We start from the raw sequence: 20942 nt of genomic DNA, 5'->3' as shown, positions 1-20942 counted from the left end.
TTTTTTCCCCGTTTCGAGATGATGTACCCAAGTTTTTCAATCTTTGAGGTCGATGGCCTGCAGGAAGTTTCATCGTAACATAAAGAAGTTCTTCCTTGTTTGAAACGCTCTGTCCATTCATAAATCTTTCTTCGCGATAAACAGCTGTCATCATACTGTGCTTGCATTCGACGAATAATGTCCGCAGATTTAACACCTTCCGCAAACAAAAAGCGAATCACTGCCCTCATTTCCTCCTTGGTGCAGATTGACAATGGAGCTGCCATGTTTAACGGTCTGCTACACTCCAACGACTAATGCAGGAATACGAGCGACACGTTGTCTTAAAGTGTTGCCAATTACAGTCACTCAGTGCTAGTTACTACTAGTATTGCCAATTCCTGGAAAGAGAAATTGCAAATGTGCCTTTACTTTTTGAATTCACCTTGTAGCAAAACACAAAGGACTTGAGCTTTCAACATCATTATAAAAATGCAGTGCCACCATTTTTTTTTTCAATTTTTGTAGTGATGATTGGACATGGTGTGCCGAAGATATTAAATGTTTACAGATTTCTACAGTTCGATCTTTAATGGAGAGACTGATTAGTACTTATATTTCTAGTTACGTTACAAAGGAAAGGTTTTAGTAATTTGACGATTCTTTGATTTTAATGGACGATAGTTTTGGGGATAAATCGTATATGAAAATTAAAATTCTTTAACCATGAACACAACATTCTCCCATCAGTAGCATGGTACTTATCGCAACAAAAATGTTTCCACGTAGTAAGATGTTCCATATATATATTTTTAAATAAAATGTTCAATAAGTTTAACGTCCTATAACTACGCTCCGAGGCTAAGGAAGATGGTGGTAATAGAACGTATTACGTGATCATGATGTTGGAAAGAAGAAAGTTGATGTAACAAGACAACATCCACGCACATGGATCGAACTAGAAGTTACTCTAACACTAGAATCTTGGTATTTTTAAAAGATATATAAGTGTTATTTGCTAACCTTTGAATTTTTCTGGAATAATTAATTTCATTCTTCCTTCTATTTTAGGTACACATTAAACGAAATATGTAGATAGAAGGTTCAGGTGACGCTGTTTCAGAACGAGAAGTTACTATTCTGTCATCTGCTGAAAATCCAGGAGTTGACACTGATAAAGATTGCGATAAAATTAACGAGGTTGAAGAACTCCCTGAACACCTGCCATGAAGGGTACTACTACAAACAGAAAGTGAAATGTCTGCTTGCAACGTGAATACTCTCATTTGCTATCTACCTACAATTGTTTCACAGATAATAAAACACGTTCCATCAATGTATCAACGTCATTTCCCATCACTGTACAAAATCTTGTCGTAAGTAACTAATACTCACCACAACTTATTTCAGAAAGTCAATAAGAATAGGAAATAACCAAGTGAAAACCAATCCAGTACAACGAACAGAGCGGTGGAGTAAGAAAGACTGAAAGAGGTTGTACATACCCGTTCCTCAGAGGACCGTAGGTGTTAACCACAATGACCCATTTGTGTCAAGCTATACAGGGTGTTTCTAAACAACACCGATAACGTTTGGGAAGTGATTCCTCACACCAAGATAGGACAAAAAGTATAGACCAATCTGGGTGCGCAAATACTTCCATTCGGAGTTAAAGGCTGCCGAAAACATGAAAAACTGAACTTTAAAGATCCATAGCTCCACATCTATGGGACCCACCGTAATCGGATCAAGACTTCCCTTTGGAACTAGGATGTGCCCTACCCAAATATCCATGTTTCAGAATCCTCCGATACTTCCGTAACAATTTTTATAGAGGTAGTTGGTGAGTACTTCAAATTATATGCCCGTAGCCAACTCCCTATATAAAAATTGTTGTGTGAGTACTTTAGGATTCTGAAATATCTATTTTTGAATAGTGCACAAATTAGTTACTAAGTGAAGTCTTGACCCTACTACGGTAGATCCTATAGCTTTTGAGCTACGGACGTTTCAAGTTCATTTTTTTTATGTTTTCGGCAACCTATAACTCTGAAAGGAAGCATTTTGTGCACCCAGGTTGGTCAATACTTTTTGTCTTATCTTGGTGTCAGGAATCATCTCTCAAACGTTGTCGGTGTTGTTTCGAAACACCCTGCAGAACCAGTTCCCTATATAAAAAAAATTGTGGTTTCATTTATGGACTAGACAGTGTATATTAACACATGGCGAATCTATGTTTTTAAAGAAAATTTACCTCTGGTTCAGTTCGTAAAAGAAGTAATCCAGACCTTGTTAAAGTTGTGTGAGTGGAATATCTTGAAGCGGCCGTATTTTGGAAGAGATCTTCAGTATTTACTACGGTATGAAACAAATTCCATTGAATTGCTGAAAGAAGCAAGCCCAATTTGAGATCCAGAAAGGTGCTCTGGATAAACAATATACAAATGTGAAAAGTGTGAATCACTTTTACGCTCAAACCTTACTTATTCAATATGTTTTCCGACATCGATAGTTTGAAAAGTACGCCTTAGCCTGATTGTATATCTGGGTTCATGAATCTTACTAATTATATGTATTTATTCGAATCATAATTATAACATATAGTTTTTTCTAAAGTTTAAAGGTACTAGGAGGTGTCGAAAGTAATGTTGACTCGAACACAAACAGAACTTTTGTCAAATGATTACTTCAAATAATGAAGAAGTTGGAACATATTAGATATAAAAAAAAATGAGCTACATAAATGCCTGGTGGCACGTTTCCCTATCATCTTAATTTGAACCTGAAAATTCACAAAAATTAATAAAATTGGTCAAACTATGTTTTATTTCTCTCTGTCTCACAAAATTAATATAAACTAATAGAAAAGTTGCTTTTTGGTATTGATGAGTTTTAATCATCGTCTCTTATAGTCTAAAGCACATAAGCGCGAGACGTTAAACTGAATATGTCAAAAGTGTTATAGGACGGCTATATTCGTGCGTCTGTCAAGAAGTGTTAAAGAAAAGAGGTAGCAAATATTAATAAGTGGTTTCCAGCAATTTGATTCAGCGTTCCAAAAGTACATCTGTTCTATCTCCTCTATTCAAATTGAAAGTCGTAGGTTTACCTTATATTTAAATTGAAAGTCGTAGAAATTAATCATTTGCGGTTTTAACGTTTCTTGTCACGAAAAAAAAAATAAGACAATTCAGCGTCTAAAAGAAACATGCCACCTTCTCCCATACCTCTCTGGTCACACGTAAGTGGCAGATGATTAGTACTAATTCAATTTTCAATATTGGTGTCTATAGATTAAAAGAGGCTCTAAAACATAGTTAGAACCTATTTATTGAATTGATTCAGTGCATAAAATTACTTTCCGTTAACACTCTATTGAAACCAAAAATGGTATAAATTGATCGTTTCCGGTTTCAATGTTTTAATCCCCATCAAATAGAAAAGATAACAGATAACTACAAGCAATTCTTTTGTTTGTGTAATCGATTCAGCATCTAAAGAAAGCTAGTTCTTTTGTTTGTGTAATCGATTCAGCATCTAAAGAAAGCTAGTTCTTTTGTTTGCGTAATCGATTCAGCATCTAAAGAAAGCTAGTTCTTTTATTTATGTAATCGATTCAGCATCTAAAGAAAGCTATCATCTTCGCCAGCATCTTCTTTACTAAACTGGAAATGGTAGAAATTTACTATTACCTCTGGTTTCATTATTGAATCATCATAGTTTAGAACGCTATGTAGGTTGACAATGTGAAACGAAACTTTTTATTTATTAATTTCTTAGTCGTCCATAGTATTCTATGTGTAACGTTATTCTACGTATATGAGAAGTCTTGTAGAAAAACTCTATACTATTTCTATTATTTATTAATGATCTTCGAGATCACATACTCAAGAGTGAAAAATTATTGTTTGCTGATGATCTCAAAATATACTCCAAGATAAAACCTGTGTATGTTTGTCTTCATTCAGAACCTTACTTAGAGTGTACAGCAAGCTGGAGTTCAGGTAATAAGCGGGCAGTAAAGATAATCAAATGTATCTTAACTACCGTTTAGCAGAAACAAAAATACCTTTCAAGTTGATTATAAGCTTCGTAATACTTCTATAAGTAGACTTAACTTAACTTAAAGATCCAGCTGTTACATTTTATCCGAAATTAAAACACACTGAAAATGTTACTCATGATAAATTTATTAGGATACATAATTAGAAGTGGTAAGGACTCCAATAATATTGAAACTTTCGAAAATGTATTACTCATATGTACTCACCAAGTTGGAATATGCTGCTGTAATTTGAAACCCCTCGCAAGAGAAGAATCGCCAACAAATTTGCAAATTTCAATGAAAATTTCTTAGGGATTTGATATACAATGTAACTGGAATTCATCCCTCACTTGAAGGCCACAATACACTGGTAGACAATTTTAACATTTACTCATTAGAACAAAGGCGTAATATTGCTGATATGGTATTCCTGCAAATATAGTTCAAAATGAATTCGATTGCTCAAACTTTCATTTTCCTTCAATTAGAACTGGAATTAATAACACGTCTCTTCTATTGCAAAAAGTCTAGGACCAATATAATACTGAAGTCACCAATCTGGAGAATATGTTCTGTCTGTAACAAATTATGTCAAAGACATGATAAAATTTATATACGTGCAATGTCGTGTAACTAAAACCTGTTGCAAATATATATTGTAATATTTCAACACTGTACTTGGGCATCTGCCTGTCGTGTTGATAAATAAATAAATAAATAAATAAAAATATATGTTTGCCTGATCTTCGACAGTTTTAGGAGATAGCTTTTGTTTGTTTGTGTCCTTGTTGAAGTTTAGCGACAATTTTCAGCATTTAGGGATATAAGAGACGCAGATCTACCTTCTAAAATAGAATCCAAAGCACTATAGTGCGTTCAACGCTATTCTACCTCCAATCAAACTAGGGACCCTATGCAGCAAAGACGCTTATGCTAGCGACTACACCAGCGGGCAAGGCATGTAAGAGATAGCGATAAATGATTTTCGAATATAAGATCAGCATCCTAAGAACGGATTATAGGTCTTTCATCCTCTGCCCTTGTACCACTATCATAAGTGGTACATTTTCTACTTTCGCATTGAATATTGACCCTATAAATAAATATTTAAAAAAAAAACTGTAATACACCTTGAAAATTTATTTTTCTGCAATGAATTTATTCTCCTCGAATTGGGTCTATCTGCACTCTTCTCCCTCTCTTGAAAAAAATAATTGCTAGATAAATGACTGCTTATTCCATAATAGGTTCTACATAGAGCAAGAAATGGGCAAAGATAGCTAGAATTATTTTGCAATATACATTCAGATGATCAAAACCCATGGTGATTGGAACGAGGGGGACAGTGACAAATATAGAAGTAGGAAAGGAGAAAACAGAACAGGTGACTAGTTTTCGAAAACTGGGTAGTATTATTAATGATGACATGAAATGTGAACATTAAATAGAAACAAGGATAAGAATGACGAAAGAAGCCTTTAGGAAGAAGAAAATACTATTTTGTGGGACCTTGAATGAAGAGTTGAGAAAAAGACCCATAAAATGCTTCGTCTGGAGTATTGTACTTTATGGGACAGAAACATGGACATTACGCAAAGTGATTAAAAACGACTGGAAGGTTTCGAACTGTGGGTGTGGAGAACAATGGAGAAAATTTGCTGGATTGAGCGGTAAACGAATGAGAGGCTGTTAGAAATGATGGTGGAGCAAAGAACAATTTTAGATATTATTAAGAAGAGGAAGAGAAACTGGTTGGGACATTGGCTTAGAAAGAATTGTATCATGAAGGACGTTCTAGAGTATATGGTGGCAGGAAAGAGACTTAGGGGACGAAAGAGACTAAAATTAATAGACGATATCAAAACAGAGAGATCATACATGAGGAAAGGGGTTAGTTGAAAACTGTAGAATATGAAAGCTTCTCAGTTGCAGCAAGTGACCTGCCAGTGGTGGCAGAATACATATGATGATGATGATGGATTCAGGATCCCCAAATGTTGCGTTTTCCTCGTTTTCTTATTATTGAGATCACTTCCATAACCACTTGGTATAATTCCATATATTTCCATTTCTCTATTCATACACAAAGAAAGAAAATCTATGATGGAAAATGAGGTAATGGGATAATGCTGTATGTATTTATACAGAAGGCGCACTGAAAAAAAGAAGCTGGATTTTAATCTAGAAAATCTCGAGAGGAGAAATGTGTAGCAGAATTCTGTATCATACAAAATATTTTCTTTACCAGGCTACATGCACATTCGTTGGCTAAGACCAATCTGTGCAGCCGCAAATAGGCGAAAATCACGTATGACCTCTCTCAACACGTGCAGGATATAGAAAATTAAGGTTATGTACTTCGATAAACATTATCTGGTTGCACGTGAACACTAGCACTTCCACGTTTGTGTAGGATCTAAAGTTTCCTTCTGGCTGGAAATAAAAATACGAGAAAAAGAATTGAGCACACAGCGGTATATAGGAAACCTACACAAAACAAATGTACAAAGACAAGACTCATCTAGGCTGACCTGGTTCCAACGCAGTACAGAAAATTGCAGTTCTCCTGCCGTGACAGAAGTAGTGTCACCAAAGCGCTTGTAGTCTGAATCTACGTATTTTCCTTTTAAGTGTGCCGAATTTCTCTCTCCGAGTGAAAGATACTGTAACTCTATAATAAGAAATAATAAGAACTTAACACCAATATTTGCATGAAATAATAATAATAATAATAATAATAATAATAATAATAATAATAATAATAATAATAATAATAATAATAATAATAATAATAAAGTTGTACTCTCTAAAGTAGTAGAGTTACGTTGTTAAATGTTGAATTCACTTCAGAGCGACAACAGCAATTCAGAATGGATTAACGTTTGGTACTGCTTGATCAAGTCCACATCGCATGCCGTTATGAAGTCTATTGTTCAGGTGGAAAATGATGGTGTAGTGTTCATGTTCCCCGTCTTTCAGCTGTTGCCAAAAGAATCAGAAATTATCATACTTAACTAATGCCACAGCGTGGTTCAGCATGACCTACAGTCAACTTACAAGGATAATTCCTTAGTCAGGAATTACTTATACAGATCTTTATATAATAATTTGTGGGCTACTATCTCCATTGCGAAGAATTTCAACGTTTTTGCATTTATACAAGATGGTGCCCTTCCTCATTTTTTAATCATTTCCCATGTCTCGCAGATATACCATGCAACTTCCTCATTATATGAATTGAGGGTGTTCCCAAATGACTGTAAAGACTGGTGGACAATGTTATTGCGTACAAGTCGAACTTTAACAGTGGATATTAAAACTATACCATTCTACTGAGCAATACAAAATTTGTTCCATTAAATTTCAATAATTTGCTGAGCTCTTTTGTAGCTAAGCGGTTAACGTACGCGCCTTTGGCGAGAGAGACCCGAGTTCTATTCCCGGCGGGAGCTCATGTGATTCGGATTCCACGTTAATAAGTAGGTCTCGTCTCATATAGTCTCGCTGCTGAAAAAGGACGTTAAACTCAAAATCAACTCAACAACTCAATAATTTGGTATTAAAAACTGTTAAATATTTCAAGTAGGCAGTGTTTTTCAACACACCCTGTACATAGAAGGCTAGACCAAAACACAGTAAGTCATAGATTGAAAGAATAAGAGGACAACGCCGAAGAAATTTTGAAATTTTTACAATATTCTGAACTGCAATTTAGATATTCGTTTACCAAATTTCTCTAAAATTCGGAATTTAATCATGGAGCTCTGATCTGTTTTCATTTCTCGCCGAGTACAGGAGATTAAGCGACGTGATGCATTATAAAGCTTAATCTCAAAATAGAGTGTAACAGTGGAAACAAAAGGGATGGCCTGCACAGCATATAATAAGCTTATTATTCGTAGAATAAATTACACGTAACTCTATGCTCCTAACGTTTACCGCTTTGCAGCGTATGAAAGGTCAAAACAATTATGCCTAAACTCGATTAATGTATCTGTATAAAGCAAAAGTATAAATGTTGGATGGAAATTATCGAAATTACTGAAGCTCTGTTCACATTGTGAAAATATCGTAGACATAAAAAAACATTGAGATCTAATACTGAAACCGGAGTAGTTTAGGCTTCGGGATTCAATAGTGAAATAAGAATATACACGGTGTTTCAAAACAGCACCGACAACGATTGGGAGATGATTCCTGTCACCGACATAATACAAAAAGTATAGAACAACCTGGGTGCATAAATGCTTCCTTACAAAGTTATAGGCAGTCTAAAACAGGAAAAAGTGAACTTTAAAGGTACATAGCTCCAGAACTATGACCTACAGTGATCGGGTGAAAACTTCACTTAGAAAGTAATATGTGCCCTATCCAAATATACAAGTTTCAGAATCTTGCGGTACTTCCGCAACAATTTTTATAGAGGTAGTTGCTGAGTACTTCATTATGTGCCTGTAGCCAAACTCCCTCTGTAAAGATTGTTGCGCGAGACCTTAGGATCCTGAAACATGTATTTTTGGATAGCGCACGTACTAGTTCCTAAGTGAAGTTTTGACCCGACTACGCTAGATCCCATAGTTTTGGAGCTATGGATCTTTAAAGTCGAGTTTTTCAAATTTTCGGCAGTCTATAACTACAAAGAAAGCATTTGTGCACTCGGGTTGGTCTATACTTTGTGTCTCATCTTACAAGGAGAATTACGGAAGTGTCACTCTCCGATTTGATGAAACTTTGCACATTTGTAGAACATCGAAAAATAATCGACACGTATTTTTTTTATTTCAGCTTGGTGCTGGTTTAAGGGTAGAAACCACCCTTTGAACCGTTAGGGATGTTATCGAAGCATATACAGAAAACAATCATTTAATTGTCATCAAGACAACATAGTGCCGGGGAGTTTTGGAACAGCTAATTCAGATTCTGGCTCAAAATTACAAAATTCAAAATGGCGGATCTAATATGGTGATTACAATTACAAAACGTTTTCTGGTTTGAAATTCTGTACTTTTAACCAAGAACAATCATAGTTGGCAAGGATTTCTAAGAAGAGGTTCCAGACCGATTTGAAACCGCTTTCTGTACTTATTTTAACGAGATGCTTGATTAAAGTGCGTCTCTACACCTGCAGAATTGGAGGTGCATATTTAAAGTGAGTCCCCTTGCCTACCACTATTCGGGGTGTTTATTGAAAGTGACTCTCCTCCCCTCACACTAGTCGGGGTGCATATTTATAGTGAGTCACCCTCCTCTCACTATTCGGAGTGCTTATTTAAAGTTAGTCCCTTCTCCTCTTACTATTCCGGGTGCTTATTCCAGCATCTAATGCAAAGTCAATTTTGTTATTAGATTCATGGAGTGGTCAGAATTCAATAAATTTGATCATATTATATGAACAAAAGAGGAACTCAAAATAGAAACCATTTCTGCAGGAATAACTAGTAGGATTCAGCCTCTTGATGTGTTGTTCTTTAGGCGATAGAAAAAAAAAACTTTTTGAGACACTTTTCTGACATTGTCCTTCTCTGCAACTACGAGAACATGACTTTACATCTCCGTAATAACATAATTAAGATCCAATCACTGATTGATAATCAGTATTCTTCTTACAGCTTTGCAAATCTTATTAAGTATTCGTGGTACAAGAGTTATTAAAAAAAAAAGTGCATTGAAAATCTCATAAAATTTCGTTTCAAAGATTGTGCAGCATTTTGCGATTTGGGCACGTTATTGCCGTAATAAGGTGTGTATGGTGTAAACAATGTTTATGCATCACACACTTGTTTTTTTTTACAGAATATAATTATTGCAAAACGTTTTCTTCATAAATTCGTAATTATAACAATTGACGATAGACTATAAAGTTGACATAGTGAGAGGCGAGGAGACTCACTAAACATAAATGGAATGAAATGAAATCTTTGAGATTTACGTCCCACGATTATGCCGGGTAGATGATGATATAACGATGTAAATAATATTATCAATCTGTACCTGTTTTAGGTATATGATCAGAGGCGCAATAATTGAACAGAAATAGGTATATTGAAAAAAAGAAAAGGTTTGTTGATTAGTTTGTTGATATGGTTGTTATGAAGATTTTTAGTTGATGATATATATTCGACAAATATTTTGTGATACAGCCAAGGATTGTCATCATCTTACAGAATAAAAGAAGTGTAAGCTGTTAATATATTATACAAAGTCTTGCTGTTCATAATATTATTAGTTAATTAAAATATATAAATAAATAATATTCTCGTTATAATGAGACGGTGATAATGAGAAATGAATCAAATGGTAGAATGAAGATACTGGGAGGAAACGGGAGAACCCCGAGGAAACCAAGGCATACATTATTTGTCCACCATAAAGCTCACTTGGCGCAAGCTGGGATCGAACCAGGGAACCCATGTACCAGAGGTGAACGCTCTACCACTGAGCCACCGCGACCCTCACTATACATAATCACCCCGAATACTGAGAAGTGCAGATACTCAGTTTAATTAAGTATCATGTTAAAATAAATACAGAAAGGGGTTTCAAGTCGGTCTGCAACCTCCTCGCAGTAATCCCTGCCAACTATGATTGTCCTTGGCTAGCACAGGGGGATACGGACAAAATCTCGCGGCCGAAACATCGCCGACCAAAATCTCGCCAGCCAAAACCTTGCGGGACAAAATCTCGCAGGGCCAAAACTTCGTGTGGCCAAAACCTCGCCGCCCAAAATCTCGCGGGACAAAATCTCGCCGGGCCAAAACCTCGCCGTCCAAAACCTCGCATGACCAAAACCTCGCCGCCCAAAACCTCGCGGGACAAAACCTCGCGTGGCCAAAACCTCGCCGCGAATGAAACTTTTCTTTAAAATTTGCCCAATGAGTTTCTTAATATGCAATTCCACATTACAAATAATAATAATAATAATAATAATAATAATAATAATAATAATAATAATAATAATAATAATAAGAAGAAGAAGAAGAAGAAGATACAAAACATCGTATGCGTGGGCTTTCTCGGGTTATTCCCGTTTCCTCCCACTTTCTTTATTCGATGATTTCCTTCATCCTGGTCATCTACGTCTCCTTTAACCTACAGGACATAATCAAGGGACGTCGTAAAAACTCATATATTATTTCATACTTTCATAAATATTATTAGATTTTTGTTAAAATTTTAAGTTTTTGGATGTTCCAAAGTTTACGAAACTAACCCCGCTAGTTGTCATTACTTTCCTTATGCAGTCTTTCTTTCCCTATAACCAGTTTAAAAACATCCTGTTGCCTTACCTTCATATTGAAATCCTCTAATACAGAAATAGAATTTTCATATGGTATCGCGGGACTGGGTCAAATACCCGTGATACTTCTTCTGAAACAGCGTCTTTTATACCGTCATCTTTATCATCTGTTGAAACATTTACATTTTGGTCAGGCAAGATTTTGGGTATGGCGATGTTTTGGGGCGCGAGGTTTTGGAAGATGAGGTTTTGGCCCGGCGAGGTTTTGGCCCCGTAAGATTTTGGCCCGCGACATTTTGGGCGGCGAGGTTTTGGCCAGGCGGGGTTTTGGCCAGGCGAGATTTTGTCCCGCGAGGTTTTGGGCGGCGGGGTTTTGGCCAGGCGAGGTTTCGGCCCGGCGAGATTTTGGGCCGCGAGGTTTTGGGATGCGAGGTTTTGGCCAGGCGAGGTTTTTGGTCCGCGAGTTTGTCGCCGCGAGGTTCTGGCTGCGAGGTTTTGTACCCAAACCAGCACAGGAATTCAAACCAGAAAATCTTTCGTAATTGTAATCGCTATATTAGATCCATCATTTTGTATTCCGTAAATTTGACGTCAGATTCTGAATCAACTGTTCTAAAGCTCTCTGTCAGTATGTTTTCTTCTACATTAAACGATCATTTTCCTTATATGTCTCGAGACTACCCCTAACGGTTCAAAGGGTGGTTTCTACCCTTAAATCAGCACCATTGCCGAAATAAAAATAAAAAAACGTGTCGATTATTTTTCGATGTTTTACAAATGTGCAAAGTCTTATTCAAATCGGTGAGTGACACTTCCGTAAGTCTCCTGGTTAGTATCAGGAATCACTTCCCAAACGTTGAGGGTGTTGTTCTGAAACACGTTGTAATTTTGGACCTTTAATCATAGCCACAAAATATTTGGAGTTATCTGCTACCGTTTTTTCTCTATGTGATTCAAATTTGAATTCGAAAGTAATACGTTTATACTAGTGGTGAGTAAAATATGACCCATGGGTCAGACGCGGCTCTCTGAAAGGTTCTATTCGGCTGCAAAATGATTCTTAATCTGACAAATGATTGTGCAAAATAAAAATAAAAAAAACCGTTATCCGGACAGCGGTATATTATAAAATACACGGAATCCTTATGTTTACTATGGGAATCTGTAAGGAGCATATATTACTCATATGCTACATACATACTGCGCTTTTCTCACTTAGATGTTTCTTCAAGCCAGTGCTGAATGCCTGACATCTAACAGTCTTCTGTATGTTATATGCGTATACGTATGTTACATACTTTATTGTTAGGTATATACATATCCTGATAGCCTATATACAGTTCTTTCCTTCGTAAGGAAAGTACGTTTATTCGGAATACTTATACGGAAAGTACGTTTATTCGGAATACTTATACGGAAAGTTCGTTTATTCGGAATACTTATACGGAAAGTACGTTTATTCGGAATACTTATACGGAAAGTACGTTTATTCGGAATACTTATACGGAAAGTTCGTTTATTCGGAATATTTATACGGAAAGTACGTTTATTCGGAATACTTATACGGAAAGTACGTTTATTCGGAATACTTAAACGGAAAGTTCGTTTATTTGGAATACTTATACGGAAAGTACGTTTATTCGGAATACTTATACGGAAAGTACGTTTATTCGGAATACTTATACGGAAAGTACGTTTATTCGGAATACTTATACGGAAAGTTCTTTTATTCGGAATACTTATACGGAAAGTTCGTTTATTTGGAATACTTATACGGAAAGTACGTTTATTCGGAATACTTATACGGAAAGTACGTTTATTCGGAATACTTAAACGGAAAGTTCGTTTATTTGGAATACTTATACGGAAAGTTCGTTTATTTGGAATACTTATACGGAAAGTACGTTTATTCGGAATACTTAAACGGAAAGTTCGTTTATTTGGAATACTTATACGGAAAGTTCGTTTATTTGGAATGCTTATACGGAAAGTTCGTTTATTTGGAATACTTATACGGAAAGTACGTTTATTCGGAATACTTAAACGGAAAGTTCGTTTATTCGGAATACTTATACGGAAAGTTCGTTTATTTGGAATACTTATACGGAAAGTACGTTTATTCGGAATACTTATACGGAAAGTACGTTTATTCGGAATACTTATACGGAAAGTTCGTTTATTCGGAATACTTATACGGAAAGTTCGTTTATTTGGAATACTTATACGGAAAGTACGTTTATTCGGAATACTTAAACGGAAAGTTCGTTTATTTGGAATACTTATACGGAAAGTACGTTTATTCGGAATACTTATACGGAAAGTACGTTTATTCGGAATACTTATACGGAAAGTTCGTTTATTCGGAATATTTATACGGAAAGTTCGTTTATTCGGAATACTTATACGGAAAGTACGTTTATTCGGAATACTTATACGGAAAGTTCGTTTATTCGGAATACTTATACGGAAAGTTCGTTTATTTGGAATACTTATACGGAAAGTTCGTTTATTTGGAATACTTATACGGAAAGTACGTTTATTCGGAATACTTATACGGAAAGTACGTTTATTCGGAATACTTATACGGAAAGTTCGTTTATTCGGAATATTTATACGGAAAGTTCGTTTATTCGGAATACTTATACGGAAAGTACGTTTATTCGGAATACTTATACGGAAAGTTCGTTTATTCGGAATACTTATACGGAAAGTTCGTTTATTTGGAATACTTATACGGAAAGTACGTTTATTCGGAATACTTAAACGGAAAGTTCGTTTATTTGGAATACTTATACGGAAAGTACGTTTATTCGGAATACTTATACGGAAAGTACGTTTATTCGGAATACTTATACGGAAAGTTCGTTTATTCGGAATATTTATACGGAAAGTTCGTTTATTCGGAATACTTATACGGAAAGTACGTTTATTCGGAATACTTATACGGAAAGTACGTTTATTCGGAATACTTATACGGAAAGTTCGTTTATTCGGAATACTTATACGGAAAGTTCGTTTATTCGGAATACTTATACGGAAAGTTCGTTTATTTGGAATACTTATACGGAAAGTACGTTTATTCGGAATACTTAAACGGAAAGTTCGTTTATTCGGAATACTTATACGGAAAGTTCGTTTATTTGGAATACTTATACGGAAAGTACGTTTATTCGGAATACTTATACGGAAAGTTCGTTTATTCGGAATATTTATACGGAAAGTTCGTTTATTCGGAATACTTATACGGAAAGTTCGTTTATTTGGAATACTTATACGGAAAGTACGTTTATTCGGAATACTTATACGGAAAGTACGTTTATTCGGAATACTTATACGGAAAGTTCGTTTATTCGGAATACTTATACGGAAAGTTCGTTTATTTGGAATACTTATACGGAAAGTACGTTTATTCGGAATACTTAAACGGAAAGTTCGTTTATTTGGAATACTTATACGGAAAGTACGTTTATTCGGAATACTTATACGGAAAGTACGTTTATTCGGAATACTTATACGGAAAGTTCGTTTATTCGGAATATTTATACGGAAAGTTCGTTTATTCGGAATACTTATACGGAAAGTACGTTTATTCGGAATACTTATACGGAAAGTTCGTTTATTCGGAATACTTATACGGAAAGTTCGTTTATTTGGAATACTTATACGGAAAGTTCGTTTATTTGGAATACTTATACGGAAAGTACGTTTATTCGGAATACTTATACGGAAAGTACGTTTATTCGGAATACTTATACGGAAAGTTCGTTTATTCGGAATATTTATACGGAAAGTTCGTTTATTCGGAATACTTATACGGAAAGTACGTTTATTCGGAATACTTATACGGAAAGTTCGTTTATTCGGAATACTTATACGGAAAGTTCGTTTATTTGGAATACTTATACGGAAAGTACGTTTATTCGGAATACTTAAACGGAAAGTTCGTTTATTTGGAATACTTATACGGAAAGTTCGTTTATTCGGAATACTTATACGGAAAGTACGTTTATTCGGAATACTTATACGGAAAGTACGTTTATTCGGAATACTTAAACGGAAAGTTCGTTTATTCGGAATACTTATACGGAAAGTTCGTTTATTTGGAATACTTATACGGAAAGTACGTTTATTCGGAATACTTATACGGAAAGTTCGTTTATTTGGAATACTTATACGGAAAGTACGTTTATTCGGAATACTTATACGGAAAGTACGTTTATTCGGAATACTTATACGGAAAGTTCGTTTATTCGGAATATTTATACGGAAAGTTCGTTTATTTGGAATACTTATACGGAAAGTTCGTTTATTCGGAATACTTATACGGAAAGTTCGTTTATTTGGAATACTTATACGGAAAGTTCGTTTATTCGGAATACTTATACGGAAAGTTCGTTTATTTGGAATACTTATACGGAAAGTACGTTTATTCGGAATACTTAAACGGAAAGTTCGTTTATTCGGAATACTTATACGGAAAGTTCGTTTATTTGGAATACTTATACGGAAAGTACGTTTATTCGGAATACTTATACGGAAAGTACGTTTATTCGGAATACTTAAACGGAAAGTTCGTTTATTCGGAATACTTATACGGAAAGTTCGTTTATTTGGAATACTTATACGGAAAGTACGTTTATTCGGAATACTTATACGGAAAGTACGTTTATTCGGAATACTTATACGGAAAGTTCGTTTATTCGGAATACTTATACGGAAAGTTCGTTTATTTGGAATACTTATACGGAAAGTACGTTTATTCGGAATACTTAAACGGAAAGTTCGTTTATTTGGAATACTTATACGGAAAGTACGTTTATTCGGAATACTTATACGGAAAGTACGTTTATTCGGAATACTTATACGGAAAGTTCGTTTATTCGGAATATTTATACGGAAAGTTCGTTTATTCGGAATACTTATACGGAAAGTACGTTTATTCGGAATACTTATACGGAAAGTACGTTTATTCGGAATACTTATACGGAAAGTTCGTTTATTCGGAATACTTATACGGAAAGTTCGTTTATTTGGAATACTTATACGGAAAGTACGTTTATTCGGAATACTTAAACGGAAAGTACGCAAAAAACATCGTTTTCAGTTATACCTTTACTACAGGATGTGACATAAGGTTGTACATTAAGTTCAAAAACTACAGGATTTACGCATATAACCTACGTTTTTACGTACACCACATACGTTCGTTTCTTCAGTGTGCCATTTATCTTTAGCTTACTGATAATTTTGTTCATACATTCTCTTTAATAATTTGTCACACATAGGGCATATAGTTACAAGAATTCTACAAAATGTACTATTGTTCTTTTTTAATAAATTGAGAAACTAGTGTAATAGTAATCTAATTGGCATGTATATCTCTAAGTTCATTCCATAAATATAAACAAATTGCTAAATAAATCTAAAATTCTAGTAGAAATCTGCAGTGTCGCGTACAGACTGAGAGTTCCCTTATACTAGCTGTCTAAAAGGTCTGTAAAATAATTTTCAGAACAGAATGGAAAACTTTAAGCCTGTTTCTGACTTTCGAACAATACTTTTATTTTGACACTATTGCACCAGGGACGTCGGTAACTGGGTCAGGTTGGTCGCGACTCCTCAGAGTTTTTTTTTAATGTATGTAAATAAATTTAGACGAAAATGCCATATATTTAGTATCATCATAGGTATTCTGCCTTTATTGGCAGGTCACTTGCCGCAGCTGAGAAGCTTCCATGCTCCACGGTCCTCCGCTAACTTCTTCGTCTTCGCGTATGATCTTTCTGTTTTAATATCATCCATTAATTGTAGTCTCCTTCGCCCCCTCCCTCTCTTTCCCGACACCATACCCTCTAGGACGTCCCTCATGATACAATCTCTTCTTAGGCAATGTCCCAACCAGTTTCTCTTCCTCTTCCTAATAATATCTAAAAGTGTTCTTTTCTCACCCACCATTTCTAACACTCTCTCATTCGTTTTCCGCTCTACCCAACTAATTCTTTCCATTCTTCTCCACACCCACATTTCGAAGGCTTCCAGTCGATTTTCATCACCTTTACGTAATTTCCACGTTTCCGCCCCATACAGTACAACACTCCACACGAATCATTTTATGAGTCTTTTTCTCAACTCTTTGTTCAAGGTCCCACAAAACAGACTTTTCTTTCTTTTAAAGGCTTCTTTCGCCATTCCTATCCTTGCTTTTATTTCACGTTCTCATTTCATGTCATTAATAAGAATACTACCCAGGTATCGAAAACTATTCACTTGTTCTATTTCCTCCCCTCCTACTTTTATATTTGACACCGACCCCTTCGTTCCAATCACCATGGCTTTTGTCTTTCTAACATTTACTTTCATCCCATATTCTTTAAAGCCGTTTCTCATTTTTTCTAACATTTAGTATATTTAGTAATATTTAGTACAAGTTTTAAAAATCTATTGCATGATATGCTGAAAATTGTGTGTATTGTATTTCTTAGTTGAGTTATTATATAATATTTGTCATAACACTGCACATTAAAATTGCAATTAAAATAGTTTGCCTGAGCAATGGTGAGGAAAGAAAATAGATCAAACAAGAATTTAAATTTAAGTGGTTACAGGAGTTTTTTAATGAAATCAAGTCCAGTACTCCGTTTGTTTCCTCCACGATCTGTGATAAGACAACTAGGGTTGCCACCTTTTGAAAATTTAAATACCGGACACTCTTCTGGAGTACGTACACTATTAAGATTGTGACGCCATTGCTCGTCAAAATATGAACAACTTGAAAGTGATTACTTCATATAAAATTGTGCGACTCGGAGTTCAAATTTAGTAACTTTAGTTACATTTGAAGCATTTATTAAACTCACTTATTCCAGTTTTGGTTGAGTCAGCATATGTAATTTGTTTAGTCTACCATTGTATTTAAAAACAGGAAAGCAAATATAACTGGCAATACAATTATGACGTACACAAATTATACCTGAAAAATAAGTCTTACCAGCATCACGGGGCTGGTAATGTCTTATATGATGGCAACATACTGGATCTGAATGCATTATATAATTGGAAGATGTAACTGAAGACACAACAATGTTAGCTGGGCTCTTGAAAATGTACTTTTCTTAATCTTTAGCAGTTTTGATAAGTTAAGTAAATTTTCCTGCCTTCAATTCTTCGGCAAATTCCGCACACGACAGGTCAACATCAAAGCAAATAAGCTCTGCTTTAACGATGTTGATCGACAAACGATTCTTTTCGTCACTCCAAAATAATCTTAATAGAACAGAAAATAGGACTAGTAAGAGGAAAAATTACCGGACATTTAAGTCCGGTTTTGAGATCGTACCGGACACCGGGTAAGGAAAACAAAAACCGAACTGTCCTGTAAAATACCGGACGGTTGTCTTAAACAGAACAGAAAACATTGGATGTGAACAACAAAATATTTGTTTGCCTTGGGTTGCCTGGAGACTTGTGAAACGTTTCTAGGCCTCTACGAAGCACCTTCTACAACGAATGAAGTAATAGCCGCATTGAATTTGGACTCTGTTCTACGACTTTAATTTCTTATAAGTTATCTGAGTGGTCAAACTCACAATGGAGCAAATAACGAGTGGGGCAAAATAGAGGGTAGAATCAATTATTTGTGAGATGTAACCTTTGGCATCATAGGTACACTGTGGAGCATTGCGCGAATCGAATTGTGAAAGACTGCTATACCGCTATGAAAAACTACTAGAGAATCATATAAATATCTTCACAGTAAAATTTGTTAGTGTGAATACTTTGAACGCTAAGTTTTCTAAAAGACTAAACACATTTATTTTGAGACGAATGTACGAGTAGAGGGACTGACATTCAAAAAAAAATTTTTTTTTGTTCTTGTAGGTATCATGAAACGTGTAAAGCCATTAAAAATCTCGAAATCGATTTTTTTCATGGTTACCATACTTTCTGTCCTATTGTCGCTCAAAAGTAAAAATAAAGGACAACTAACTAACTAACCAACTAACTCTATGGCCTATGGGACCCGGAGGTTCAATGCCGCGTTCACAAAAGCTCTCCACTGACTTCTATCCTTAGCCAATTGGAGCCAGTTAATCCTTTGTGTTCCTATCTCTGCTAGATCCATCTTAATATTGTCCTCCCATCTGCGCCTAGGTCTTCCTAATGGTCGTTTTCCGATTGGTCTTCCAGTCAAGACTTTGAAAGCGTTTCTACTTTCTTCCATTCTAGCTACATGACTCGCCCACCTAAGCCTCCTAGACTTGACGACCCTAACAATGTTGGGTAGACCATATAAATTATGTAGTTATAAAGGACAACAGTTCCTGTTAATTTTGAGCACTGTTTTATCGACAATATCATGCAATGTAATCTTCATAGGGGCACTGTAACTCAGTGGTAGAGAGTATAACTTCTGGTGTATGGGGTCCTTCGTTCGATCCCAGCCAAGTAAGTTTGTTGTGGACAACATTGTGTCCGTCGGCTCTTTCGGGATATTCCCGTTTCCTCTCACTTTCTCATTCCACCAATTATTTCATCATCTTTCACTTGTTTTAATCATTATCTAGCTTAATCTAAAACAACATATTTGTATGACGTTAAACTGAAATACTTCCTTAAATTTTTTGTAATCTTCATAGGTTAATAATGAACTTCAGTGTGAACTTCATCTTGATAAGTAGAATGGTTATCGTGAGGCACCAACTTCTAGGTTTACTAATATATACATATACACAGAGTGTTTCAAAACAACACCGTCAACGTTTGGGAGGTGATTCCTGATACCAAGATAAGACGAAATGTATAGACCAACCAGGATGCACAAATGCATCCTTTCGGAGTTAAAGGTGCAGAAAACAAGAAAAAATTAACTTTAAAAGTCCATAGCTTCAATACTGTGGGAACTACCGTAGTCGGGTCAACACTTCACTTAGGAACTAGTATGGACCCTATAATAATATCCATGTTTCAGAAACCTGCGGTACTTCCGTAACAATTTTTATACAGAGAGTTGGTGAATATTTCAAATTATATGCCCGTAGTCATACGCCCTCTATACAAGTTGTCGCATAAGTATCTTAGGATTCTGGAATATTTATTTTTGAATAGCGCACATATTAGTTTCTAGTGAAGTCTTGACCCAACTACGGTAGGTCCCATAGTTTTGGAGATATAGACCTTTAATGTTCATTTTTCCATGTTTCCGGCAGCCTATAACTCCGAAAGGAAGCATTTATGCACCGAGGTTGGTCTATACTTTTTGTCTTAACTTGGTGTCAGTAATCACCTCCCAAAAATTGTCGGTGTTGTTTTGAAACACAATACATATACAGGGTGTTAATGAACTATACCTACAAACTGTAAGAGCTGATTCCTCACATCAAAATAAGTTCATATGAACTTATGTCGAAAAGTGCATAATTTTAGAGCTAGGGCTGTCCTAAATCGCGAAAAACCCAAATTTTAAGAGATCCTGTTTCGAATTCCAGAAACTGTGGGTGGTGGTTATTATCAGCGTAAAGGGAGCCACACATACACAATTCAGAAGTGTATGTTTCGTCAATTTTCAAAAGGTGTTCATGGTATTCCCTACAGAGTGTAATTCTCAGATATTCTGTTAATAGAGTTTTCAGATATACCCTGATTTCAAGAAGGGTGCAAAGTAGGCAGGAGGTAAGCCTTGAC

Source organism: Thermobia domestica, chromosome 14 (genome assembly GCF_964235325.1).
Source record: "Thermobia domestica chromosome 14, izTheDome1.hap1.1, whole genome shotgun sequence".
NCBI classification, from domain to species: Eukaryota; Metazoa; Arthropoda; class Insecta; order Zygentoma; family Lepismatidae; genus Thermobia; species Thermobia domestica.
The sequence above is the reverse complement of the archived record's forward strand: the minus strand, read 5'-3'. Positions refer to the sequence as shown.